The 14,621-nt window shown below is 42.7% G+C and overlaps 1 long non-coding RNA gene across 2 annotated transcripts in view; it reads left to right on the top strand.

The window, feature by feature from the left end:
• The window catches only part of LOC127542960 (uncharacterized), a 45,287-nt gene extending 40,728 nt beyond the window's left edge, over positions 1-4,559 (top strand). For both annotated transcript variants that reach the window (XR_007948941.1, XR_007948934.1), the window contains exon 9: positions 4,497-4,559. This is a non-coding gene — a long non-coding RNA (uncharacterized LOC127542960). The remainder of the gene's footprint in view (positions 1-4,496) is intronic.
• The last annotated feature ends 10,062 nt before the right edge of the window (positions 4,560-14,621 follow it).

Here is a 14,621-nt window from a genome sequence, read left to right on the forward strand (position 1 = left end):
ACACAAACCACACATAGCATACAAATATACAACTCACAAACCACTCACAGCATACAATTACACAATGCACAAACCACTCACACCACACAAATACACAACTCACAAACCACTCACACCACACAAATACACAACTCACAAACCACTCACACCATACAAATACACAACTCACAAACCACTCACATCGTACAAATATACAACACACAAACCTTTCACATTATACAAATACACATCACAGAAAAAACACATAGCACACAAATACACAACACACAAACCACTCACACCATACAATTACACAACACACAAAGCACACATAGCATACAAATACACAACTCACAAACCACTCACATCGTACAAATATACAACACACAAACCTTTCACATTATACAAATACACATCACAGAAACCACACATAGCACACAAATACACAACACACAAACCACTCACACAATACAATTACACAACATATGAACCACACACACACCATACAAATACACAACACACAAACCACTCACACCATACAATTACACAACACACGAACTACACATAGCATACAAATACACAACTCACAAACCATTCACATCATACAAATATACAACACACAAACCTTTCACATTATACAAATACACATCACAGAAACCACACATAGCACACAAATACACAACACACAAACCACTCACACCATACAATTACACAACACATGAACCACACACACCATACAAATACACAACACACAAACCACTCACACCATACAATTACACAACGCACGAACCACACATAGCATACAAATACACAACTCACAAACCACTCACATCGTACAAATATACAACACACAAACCTTTCACATTATACAAATACACATCACAGAAACCACACATAGCACACAAATACACAACACACAAACCACTCACACAATACAATTACACAACATATGAACCACACACACACCATACAAATACACAACACACAAACCACTCACACCATACAATTACACAACACACGAACTACACATAGCATACAAATACACAACTCACAAACCATTCACATCGTACAAATATACAACACACAAACCTTTCACATTATACAAATACACATCACAGAAACCACACATAGCACACAAATAAACAACACACAAACCACTCACACCATACAATTACACAACACATGAACCACACACACCATACAAATACACAACACACAAACCACTCACACCATACAATTACACAACGCACGAACCACACATAGCATACAAATACACAACTCACAAACCACTCACATCGTACAAATATACAACACACAAACCTTTCACATTATACAAATACACATCACAGAAACCACACATAGCACACAAATACACAACACACAAACCACTCACACAATACAATTACACAACATATGAACCACACACACACCATACAAATACACAACACACAAACCACTCACACCATACAATTACACAACACACGAACTACACATAGCATACAAATACACAACTCACAAACCATTCACATCATACAAATATACAACACACAAACCTTTCACATTATACAAATACACATCACAGAAACCACACATAGCACACAAATACACAACACACAAACCACTCACACCATACAATTACACAACGCATGAACCACACATAGCATACAAATACACAACTCACAAACCACTCACACCGTACAAATACACAATTCACAAACCACTTACACCATACAATTACACAATGCACAAACCACTCACACCATACAAATACACAACTCACAAACCACTCACACCGTACAAATACACAACGCACAAGCCACTCACAGCATACAATTACACAACACACGAACCACACCTAGCATACAAATACACAACTCACAAACCACTCACACCATACAATTACACAACACATGAACCACACACACCATACAAATACACAACATACAAACCACTCACACCACACAAATACATAACACACGAACCACACATAGCATACAAATACACAACTACACACAAACCTTTCACATTATACAAATACACATCACAGAAACCACACATAGCACACAAATACATAACTCACACCATACAATTACATACAAACACACAATATACAACACACAAACTTTTCTCATTATACAAATACACATCGCAGAAACCACACTTACCATACAAATACACAACACACAAACCACTCACATCATACAAATACATAACCCACAAACCACTCACACCGTACAAATACACATATCCATCAAACTCATATGTGCATCATATACAAATATATACATACATTCTTATACAAATAGCACACAAACCACAACTCCATAAATATATACCCATATATACCCAACACAATATGCAATATACACAAACATACATTATACACATTATACACATACAAGTATTCATAACACACACCACAGACACACAAATACGTACATCAGGCGCACCATCCACCAAACTCACACATATACAAATACGATACTGAAAAATAATGCTTACACCTCCACACAAATACACAATATACTTATACACACAATTTCAACACATACCACATATATCACACACAAATTGACACGTGTGCATATGCAGATCACACACATACATATTCACACATCACACTCGGGCAAACACTAAATATACTTTACCGAAGACACACGTGCACAAATCCACTTAGAACAGTCACATACACCACATACACTGAGAATCCACATATTACACTCAAATACATCACATAAAAATGTTTATATCACACACAAATACATATACATACATATGCAAACAATACACAAACTACACCCTCCACATCAATTTCGATTTCATACACTCTATACACCATACACGTGTCACCTACATTTCATACACACAAATACACATACCACACAGAGCATACGTACACAAATACACACAGTGCACAAATACACATTTCATGCACTCCATAGATGCGTGAATGTACATACCACATACACAAATACATACATTTAAAAAACCACACACCCTATAAAAATACACACATACCATATACAGTACACACAAATACACCATCCACACCTACAACACACACACACACAAATACATTTACTGCAATATAGACACACACGAGACACAGAAATACACATAACACACACAATAGACACTTCAATATACATCCCAGATAAAAATACTCATGTCACACACACCCAAAACACAAATACACACCACAAAGAAGCATACAGCATAGTCCATCAACTCACAAATGAGCACACACCACATGCAAATACATCCAAATACCAGACATACAAACATACACCACATACAAATACACACAGCTCCACACACAGACACATACCAGCCGCCCAAACACACACCACACACAAATACAAACACACAAACGCACACACGCCAGACAAAAAATACACACCACATAGAAATACACACATCAGACCCCAAAATCTACAGCAGACATAAAAATACACATCATACACAAATACACATACCCCAGACACTATAGAAACATGCACATACACACCACACACAAATACAAACACAGAAAGACACAATACGCACAAATGCACACACATACTAGACACAAAGATGCACAACAGGAAAGAGAATACACTTCACACACAAATATACTTACCAAACGCATTATAGACACAGGAATAAACATACCATACACAAATACACATCACTCAGAAATCTACACACACCAGACACAAAAATCTACAACAGACACAAAAATACACTTCACAAATAAACACACATACTAAACACACTATAGACACACAAATATACACACCACGCACAAATACACATGCACCAGACACACAAATACACACTACACAGAAATGTACACACACCAGACACAAAAATACACACCAGACATAAAAGTACACTTCACACACAAATACACATAGCAACCACCCAGAGGGGCGTCCCCACCTTCAGGGCACACACGCAGCCCCAGGACAGCTCGGGCTTGTTCCTCACGGGGCCCAGGGTGCGGGGGTGGGGGGGAGGGAGGGGCTGGGGTGTGTTCCAGAACTAGAGGAGAAAGCAGCCCTGCTGGACCAGAAGCAGCACCTTTCTGTGGGGCACAAGGACCACCAGACATCGGGTCAGCTGAGGCATGGTCCGCTAGGACCCAGCCCGACTGCTGCCCGCTCAGACCCTGAGTAAGTAGGGCCTGGTCTGGCTGGGCAGTGGGGGGGGGGAGGGCTCCTCTGCCTGCCCGCCACCCCCGGACACGTTCTACCCCAGACGGGGGTGCCGCCCTCCGGGCGTGCCGGCCTCCCAGGGCAGAGGGCAGAGGGGAGGACCCAGCCCCTGCTGCGGGTGGCCTGACCCCTTGGCACTCTGGGTGTGTGGGCTCCCCGCCCCCTCCTCCCTGGGCCCGGAGGCTGCTGCCGTCAGGCAGATGTGGCCTTGGCACGGCCGCCGCCGCCCGGTCCCAACCCGCAGAGCCGCTCCCCTTCCCGTCTCCCGCCGAGCCTCCCCTGTGCCCCCCCCCCCCCCCGATGGCTGTCCTTGTCTCCCAGGTGCCCGGGCGGCTGCCTCTGTGAGGCGTGATGCATCTGGTCAATAAACACGCCTCTGAGGAACCCGCCGTGTGCCGAGAGGGTCCTTGCGCTCTGGGGGGGGGAGAGGGAGGGGGGACTCCCTCGGAGCAGTGGGAACATGACCATGTCTTAGAGAAATCTGGGAGGTTGCATGATTTTTGTGAAATGCAAACTATAGGAAGACTAGGATCATGCTTCAGTAATTGTTTATTAGGGGATTCAATTCAGAGGAGGAAAAGGAGACCTGTGTTTGGCTGCCGGCACAGCCAGCAAGGGCTGGCTCTCAGTCTAGTTGGGGCTGGAGGGAACAGTGAAGCAGCTGACCTTGCCCAGCCCTCCCTCCCTCCCTCCTTCCAATCCAAATTCACTTTCGTGTCATGGAGTTATGGTGTCACCTCCTGGATGCCATGGCTCTCTTCGGGAATGAAGAGCAAACGGCAATCCTCGGGGGAAACATACAGTAAAGGCAGAAAGAGCCAAGTGACACGACCCCTTCATCCATTGCCTTTGCTGAGTATGGCCCTGCTTCCCAGGGATCTTTCTGCTCTGGCTCCAAGGGGGCTAGGCCGCCTCTCCCAAGGTTCTTCCAAAGGGCTCCTCTGTAAGGCGATAACTCAGTCTCTTTCAGCACTTGCTAGGAGCTGTCCAGCAGATCAAGCCATAGCTGAATTCCCTGTGGTGCCGGGACAAACGTAGCAAGAATATTCCTCCATTTGAAAACCAGGGAGAAGGCGCTGACGGACGCCACGGCCACAGAATTCTCTAGAGGTTGAGGGGTTCTAAGTTTCTAGCAACGCGGCATAGTACGGTTCCTGATCTTTGCTTAGAGCTCAGTATGCAAATATTTCTTTCCGAAAGCACTGGAGGTGGACGCCAGGGACGTAAACAAGGCCATGTCGGAGGATCGGGATTGCTCTCTATGTACAAGGCCAGATCCAATTGTTTTGTACTCCAGGGTACAACTGAAGTCCCTTGCCATGCGATCCAGCGTGATGAGGTGGAGATATCAATGGCTGGGCAGGCATCGTTTTTGTGGAAGGCGGCCAAGCAGGAGTGCCATCACCCTCTGTTTTAACTTGATTGCAATCAGCTGTTGTTCAGCTGTCTCTTGTTCTTTACTAGTTCATGGAAATATTCTCACTCTTTCTTGTGTCTAGCACTTGCCACCTAATCTACCACACTCCTTTGTATTCAACGGGGCCTGGTGTCCAACCGCCTCAATTGCATTTTTGCTTCCAGTAAATCCGATCCAAAAGACACGAGTGGATAAAATTGCAGGGCTGAAGGGCGAGATTTGTTCGGAGGTGTTGTTGGATGGCCAGTGTCACTGGTATAGCGGTGGGTGTCCAGAATGTAGTGGCCCCGAGATTGGAAAGGGAGGATATCAGTGAAATCAAAATGGTCTTAATTAAGATCCCAGTAATCATCTATGGAGAAATTCGTCATCCTCATAGCTGTCAGCACAACTGAGTTCAAGAAGTCCCTTTTCTGGGGTGGGGGTGGGGGCGGAGCCAAGATGGCACAGAGGACACACATGTCTTCCTAGGCTCTCCTTTGCCCTCAATCAATTTTTAACAAAGTTCAGCCTCGGAATTAGTGCTTGACTGTCAGAACTCACAAATATTGGGAGTACAACACATTACCAACCAAAGATAATCTTGTAATTCACCAGAAAAGGTCTGTCTTGCTCATGTGCGGGACAGAACAGGGGGTAGGCCAGGGGCAGACTCAGGCAGGCGGTGAGAGCTCGGGAAACAGCTCACAATGAGCAGACCAGAGCGGGGCGGGGGGTGTGGTCTCTACTGGCGGAAAACCTGTGGGGAGAACTTTACCACAGTGTGAGCTGCTTTGCCATGGTAGCAAGCCAGTAAATCAGCAGAGAGGCTTATAAACACAGGGGGTAAAGACTATAACCCCAAAATGCTAGAGTCTCTTGGGACCTGGCCACACCCACCCAACACTGGAATGACTCCGCATGATCCGGGTGCAGCCGTAGTCACCGTTCCCAGTGCAGATACTGCCTTACTGCTGCCGCTAATTTAAGCACAACTGCTAATCCCAACGCAGCCCGTGGGTGCCGTCCCACTGCCCCTTCACTGCCGCTTCCTGTTGTCTGTAGAGGCAGCTTGGAAATACCCCACTGCCCCATAAGCAGACAGTAGCTTTTTTTTTTCTTTTTCTTTTCTTAAAATGAGCAAAAAAACTAAGTGGGTTCTAACTATAGATAGCTTCTATATGGAAAGAGAGCAGACTTCAACCCTGAGGAGGCTAAAAACACTTTGTCTCTAGATTCAAAGATAAATGTGACCTGATCTCCATCATATAAGGCTCTCCTAGAAGAAATTAAAAAGGATCTTAAAAGAGAGCTAGAAGAAAAATGGGAAAAGGAAAGGAAAGCTTTGCAAGAGGGTCTGGACAAGACATGTAAGTTATTAAAAGATAGAGTGGAAAAAGAAATCAATTCTCTTAAAACAGAATTAGTGAATTGAAAAATGTAAACAATTCCAAGGAAAACAGAATTTGTGAATTAGAAAAGGTAAACAATTCCAAGGAAAACAGAATTTGTGAATTGGAAAAAAAATAATTCTTTAAAAAAACTGGCAAAATGGAAAAAAAATTCCATAGAACAAAACAACTCATTTAAAAACTCAGTTGGACAATTACAAAAAGAAATTTTAAAAGTAAATGAAGAACATCATTCATTAAATATCAGATTTGAACAAATGGAAATGAATGACTTGAGGAGACACCAAGAATCAGTCGGGCAAAATTTTAAAAAATGAAAAAAATAGAAAAAATGTTAAATATGTACTTGAGATAACAACAGACCTGAAAAACAGATGTAGGGGAGATAATCTAAGGATTATTGGACTCCCTGAAAATCATGATGAAAAAAGAGCCTAGACACTATTTCTCAGGAAATCATCAAAGAGAACTGCCCAGACCGTATAGAAACAGAAGGTAAAATAGACATTGAAATAATTCATCAATCACCTATTGACAGAGATCCCAAAATCAAAACTCCAAGAAATATTGTGGCTAAATTCCAGAACTATCAGACCAAGGGAAAAATACTACAAGCAGCTAGGAAAAAATTCAAATACCAAGGAAGCACAATAAGGATTACTCAGGGTCTAGCAGCATCCACAGCAAAGGATAGAAGGGCCTGGAATCTGATATTCCAAAAGGCTAAGGAGCTTGGTATGCAGCCAAGAATAACATACCCAGCCAAACTTAGCATTTTGTTCCAGGGAAGAAGATGGACATTCAATGAAATAGGTGAATTCCATCTATTTCTGATGAAAAAACTGGAACTAAACAAAAAGTTTGATCTCCAAATATAGGATTCAAGAGAAACATAAAAAAGATAAAAAGAACTATATTTCTGTTATGAGTATACATAAAGAATACATGTATAATTTGGTTTTACTGTTATAATAGAAAAAGAATCTAGAGATGGAAAGGAACTAGTACCAGAAAGGGAAAAAGTGGAGGTACTACATCTCACGAAGAGGCAAAGGAAACCTCTTATAGCTGAGAGAAAGAAGGGAGGGGCATGAACACAGTGTATAGCTTACTCTCATCAGAACTGGCTTAAAGAGAAAAATATTAGACATATTTGATTTACAGAGAAACTTCTCCCACCTCATTGAAAAGTGGGAGGGGAAAAGTGAAAAGGGAAGAAGTAAGCTAAGTGGAAGGGAATACAGAAATTGTGAGGAAAAGGGTTAAGAAGAGGGGAGGAACTCTAGGTGGGGGGAGGGATCCTAAAAAGGGAGGGCCATGTGAGGCAAGTAGTGCTCACAGGTTTAATACTGGGGAGGGGGGTAAAAGAGAAGCAAAGGAGAAAAGCATAAGCTGGGGGTTAACAAGATGGCAGGAAATACAGAATTAGTAATGTGAATGGGGTAAACTCCCCCATAAAGCAGAGGCAGATAGCAGACTGGGTTAAAAGCCAGAATCCTACAATATGTTGTTTACAGGAAACACACTTGAAGCAGGGAGATACATACAGAATAAAGGTAAAAGGCTAGTGCAGAATCTACTATGCTTCAGGTGAAATCAAAAAAGCATTTCAGATCAAGCAAAAGCAAAACTTGATCTAATTAAAAGAGATAAGGAAGGACACTATAGCTTGCTAAAGGGTAGCATAGATAATGAAGCAACATCAATACTAAACATACATGCACCAAGTAGTATAGCATCTAAATTCCTAAAAGAGAATTTAAGAAAGTTGCAAGAAGAAATCGACAGCAAAACTATAATAGTGGGAGATCTCAACCTTGTAATCTCAGAACTAGATAAATCAAACCACAAAATAAACATGAAACAAGTTAAAGAGGTAAATAGAATGCTAGAAAAATTAGATATGAGAGATCTTTGGAGAAAACTAAATGGAGACAGAAAGGAGTACACTTTCTTCTCAGCAGTTCATGGAACCTATACAAAAATTGACCATATATTAGGACATAAAGACCTCAAATTCAAATGCAGAAAGGCAGAAATAGTAAATGCATCTTTTTCAGATCACGATGCAGTGAAAATTATATTCAATAAAAAGCCAGGGGAAATAGACCAAAAAAATAATTGGAAACTAAATAATCTCATCCTAAAGAATGATTGGGTGAAACAGCAAATCATAGACACAATTAATAATTTAACCCAAGAGAATGACAATAATGAGACACCATACAAAAATGTGTGGGATGCAATCAAGGTGCTAATAAGGGGAAATTTTATATCTCTCGAGGCTTACTTGCATAAAATAGAAAAAGAGAAAGTCAATGAATTAGCCTTGCAACTAAAAAAGCTAGAAAAAGAACAAATTAACCCCCCCAATTAAATACTAAACTTGAAATTCTAAAAATAAAAGGAGAGATCAATAAAATTGAAAGTAAAAAAAACTATTGAATTAATAAGTAAAACTAAGCGTTGGTTTTATGAAAAAACCAATAAAATAGATAAACCCTTGATAAATTTGATTAGAAAAAAAGGAAAGAGGAAAATCAAATTGTTAGTCTTAAAAATGAAAAGGGAGAAATTTCCACTAATGAAGAGGAAATTAGAGAAATGATTAGGTATTACTTTGCTCAACTTTATGCCGATAAATTTGATAACTTAAATGAAATGGATGAATGCTTTCAAAAATATAGGTTATTCAGATTAACAGAGGAGATCTAAACAATTGGAAAAATATTAAGTGCTCCTGCATAGGTCGAGCAAATATCATAAAGATGACAATATTATCTAATCTATTTATTTAATGCTATACCAATCTGACTCCCAGGAAACTTTTTAATGACCTCAGAAAAAATAACAACAAAATTCATATAGCAGAACAAAAAGTCAAGAATTTTAAGGGAACTAATGAAAAAAAAATCAAATGAAAGTGGCCTAGCTGGACCTTATCTAAAATTATATTATAAAGCAGTGGTCACCAAAACCATTTGGAATTAGCTAAGAAATAGACTAGTTGATCAGTGGAATAGGTTAGGGTCACAGGACAAAATAGTCAATAACTATAGCAATCTAGTATTTGACAAACCCAATGATCCCAGCTTTGGGGATAAGAATTCATTATTTGACAAAAATTTCTGGGAAAATTGGAAATTAGTAGGGCAAAAACTAGGCATTGACCCATACTTAACACTGTACACCCCGATAAGATCAAAATGGGTCCATGATCTAGGCATAAAGAATGAGATTATAAATAAATTAGAAGAACATAGGATAGTTTCCCTTTCAACTTGTGGAGGAGGAAGGAATTTGTGACCAAAAAAGAATTAGAGGTCATTATTGATCACAAAATAGAAAATTTCGATTATACTAAGTTAAAAAGCTTTTGCACAAATAAAACTAATGCAAACAGGATTAGAGGGGAAGCAATAAACTAGGAAAACATTTTTACAGCTAAAGGTTCTGATAAAGGCCTCATCTCCAAAATATATAGAGAATTGACTTTAATTTATAAGACATCAAACCATTCTCCAGTTGATAAATGGTCAAAGGATATGAACAATTTTCAGACAAAGAAATTGAAACTATTTCTAGTCATATGATAAAGTGTTCTAAATCATTATTGGTCAGAGAAATGCACATTAAGACAACTCTGAGATACCACTACACACCTCTCAGATTGGCTAAGATGACAGGAAAAGATAACGTGGAATGTTGGAGGGGATGGGGGAAGGCTGGGACACTGATGCATTGTTGGTAGAGTTGTGAACAGATCCAACCATTCTGGAGAACAATTTGGAACTATGCTCAAAAAGTTATCACACACACTGTGCATACCCTTTGATCCAGCAGTGTTACTATTGAGTTTATATCCCAAAGAGATACTAAAGAAGAGAAAGGGACCCGTATGTGCAAAAATGTTTGTGGCAGCCCTGTTTGTAGTGGCTAGAAACTGGAAATTGAATGGATGCCCATCCGTTGGAGAATGGCTGGGTAAATTGTGGTGTATGAATATTATGGAATATTATTATTTGTAAGAAATGACCCGCAGGATGAATACAGAGAGGTTTGGAGAGTTTTAGATGAACTGACAATAAGTTAAATAAGCAGAACCAGGAGATCATTATATAATTCAACAACAATATTACTTGATGATCAATTCTGATGGACGTGGCTCTGTTCAACAATGAGAGGATCCAAATCAGTTCCAATTGATCTATAATAAACAGAAGTAGCTACAACCAGAGCAAGAACTGTAGGAAATGAGTGTGGCCCACAACATAGCATTTCCACTCTTTCTGTTATTGTTTGCTTGTATTTTTGTTTTTTTTTCCTCAGGTTATTTTTACTCTTTTTCTAAATCTGATCTTTCTTATGCAACAAGATAACTGTATAAATATGTATACGTATATTGAATTTAACACATATGAATGGGACTACCTACCATCTATGGGACAGGGTGGGGGGAAGGAGGGAAAAAGTTGGAACAGAAGTTTTTGCAAGGGTCAATGTTGAAAAATCACCCATGCGTGTGCTTTGTATATAAAAAGCTATGAAAGAAAAATAATAATTAAAATTTTAAAAAAATAAGTCCCTTTTCTGTCAGAGTAGGGTTAGTGTAAAAAAACAGCATTGGGGAGGGTAAAGAGGGGATTTCCCAAGTATTGGATAGTCCCTTTGAGCTATAAGGCCCAAGTGGTTCATCTTGTTTATTATACCCACTCTGCCTCCTACTGGCCAGAGATTTTAACTACACTCAGATAGTCCTGGTGTGAGCACTAGGGGTGGTTGTTGCCGACTTGCAGATTATGTAGTTGTAGATAATAGGTTATAGATCTCTGAAAGTTTATGGGAATCCCTTTGAGGCTGGATAGGATAGGAATCATGGTTAGTGGCAGGAGAGCAGTCAAAGAAAGCTCTCCATTTTCTTCATCCTCTCCATCTGTTTGAACAGGGATGTGAGCTATCTCAAAGGTCATGGGAACTATGTCAATAACCAGACTCCCCCTTAGCTACATTAAGGCATTAATGCCATCACCCAGTGCAGCGAGGTGCGAAGGAACAAGTCCAGGGATATGTTTCTGTCCTTTACAACCTGGGAGACGGCTAAATCCAAAGACAAATCCTATGTGCTGTATATACTCTGATAGTATATCTTGACCTGGCCATGAAGTGGCTGGGCCTCCCATCTCATGAGACTCTAAGAGTTTTGGGGCGGGTGTGGAGGTTGCTGTTATCACCTGGTGCGTCAGAAATTTGGGCTTTCCCCAGGCCGATCGAGGTTGACAAGGTCAGGGTGGCAGTCAGTTTTGTGGTCCCACAATACAGTTTCAGGATGATGTTTCCCAGGGTCGGAAGTCCTATTGTCATGGCCCATCACCTTGCCCCTTCTCTTCATGTATACTCTCGCTTGGAAAGCGGGCCCCATTCCATGCTCCAGTTCAGGGGGAGTGCCCAGTCATTCACAGCATCATGCATCAGAGATGTTCCAGATCCGGGGCCCCTTGGGGAACAATGGCAGTTGTCTACTGTAGAAACCACGGTACTAGGAGCAGTAATAAGAAAGTGAGGAAGCAATGGCAATATTTCTGACTGCCATTTCCTATGGTCGGATGACCGTAGACGGGTGATGATAAGCAGATCATATTGGATTATGTTCCGCATGCCCGTCCCTTGGTCCATGGGGACTAACGAGAAGGGGTATCTATAGACTTTCTCAGTCACCAGGATGAACGGTAGCTGAAGGTGACCATCCTGGTAGGAGTGTCTTGGGCCCTTGGACGAAGGAGCAACAATAAGGGGGGTAGCAACCGTGCCTGTCCAGGTCCAGGGCTTCCAGTCAAGTGTGACCCTCCAGTGGCTAAAGAGTCGGCAGAAACATAAGCCATATGGGGAGGAGTTTATCAGAATCAGGGCCTTGGGGACAAGTTTAGACTACATGGGGTCCCATGCCCTGTCAAGTCATTTCAGCAAGAGGCTCTTCAGGAGCTCATTGTGGCCCTTGATCAGAACAGCGGCCTCCGGACAACAGGCCAAGTGCGATGTCCACGGATCGGCCGAAGGGCCAACCCAGCACAGAGTGATCTTCAGTTACTCCGGATAATCTCCAGAGAGCTGAATGGCACAACTAGGGCTGACCGCAAGGCAGTACGGGTCAAGGCCCGGGCATTACCTTGATAAACAGGTAAAGGCATCTAGAGCAGTAAGTACCAATGTGATGGCACCAGAGAGCAGAGGGCTGACGTAATGCACCCGCCAATTGCCGTGTGGCCAGTTGTCGAGCCAATATGGTCTTTCAGGAGATGCCTCCATGGATGGGCACGAGTGCACAGGAGGTAGCGATTGCCTCTCAGACGCCTTGGGCTGGGGCAGCCGGACCACACGGCTTCAGCCAGTCCTGAAGTTAGTCCGTGCCAAGGTGGCTGGAGGTTGCCTAGCTTCAGTCCCGGAGCGGTTCTCAGGCCAACTGGGAGCTGATGAGGGTTGACGGGGCTGAAAAGAGATGATCGGGGGCGATGGTGGTGGTGGAGTTAGCCTTGGTCTCCATAATATTGTGTCAGCTAGGTAGCCACCGGCTGGTAGTCAAGGGGAGAGAGGCAAGCTGTAGGGTCAGGCCTTCTTTCATTGGGGAAGTAGTGGCCAGGATGCAGTGTCCATAGTCTATGACGCATGGGTGGAAGTTACTTAATGTCTATGGCACTAGGGGAAGGGCACGGGAGGTGGCAGGGGAGAATGCCCTGAATGGCATCCTGCTTGGGGCCCCAGTGGAAGGTAGATTTTTGTGTGTCTCATCTATAGAGATAGATTATGGGAGTAGTGGGAGGTGTGGGATGTGCTGCCTCTGGAGCTAAGAGAGGCCAAGCAAATACTAGGCCTCCTTCACAGTGGCTGGGGCTGGGAGAGCCAGGAAGGACGTTTCGCCCTTCTCAAGTCCAGCCATAGTCTAAACATGTCCTAGTTTCACTAGGTCTTTCCTCGTCCACCTATGGGCAGTGAGATAGGACCCCAGGGGTGTCGGAACCTCTTGAATAAAGCACTGGATCCATATGGCGCCACCATTCGGTCCACGGACCAATGAAAAAGTTCTAAGTGTGGTCTGCGCAACCCACGGGCAATCAAATAACCCGCAGGGAGGCGGGTAAAGACGAAAGCAGACTGGGGCCAGCTGGCATCAGGAACAGTGGCAGAATAAATCATATTGCTGAGGTGTGTGAGGACATGCCAGCTGGGCCCCCGCTGCAGCAAGTGCAGTAATGTCTGGAAGTTCTCTGGGACACGTGCAATGTGCAGAGATTCACGGTCCTCTTGGGTTGCATCCAGGGCAGCCGATAGGGCCTGCCAAGCAGACCTCCCAGAGGCTAATTGGTTTCACGACAGGCCCTCAGCATCCTTCTCGTTGCCCAAGTGGGAGCGTGCCTCTCGTCAAAGGGGGCCCAAGAAGCTTGCGTGCTGGAACCAATGGCCAATAGGGCGGGCCGGGCTGGGCGCGGGTCCCAAACGCACATTGCAGAAGGGAAAGTGTGGTTTCCTCTCCAAGGTGTCGGGCAGACATGGGGAGGATGATTAGAGGAATTTTCTAGGCAAGCTGTTGCTATAGCACCCTGCCCACTTCCCTGGGCTGAGCTGGAGCCTAGCTTTGGTAAGAAA

This window comes from Antechinus flavipes, chromosome X (genome assembly GCF_016432865.1).
Source record: "Antechinus flavipes isolate AdamAnt ecotype Samford, QLD, Australia chromosome X, AdamAnt_v2, whole genome shotgun sequence".
Taxonomy (NCBI): Eukaryota; Metazoa; Chordata; class Mammalia; order Dasyuromorphia; family Dasyuridae; genus Antechinus; species Antechinus flavipes.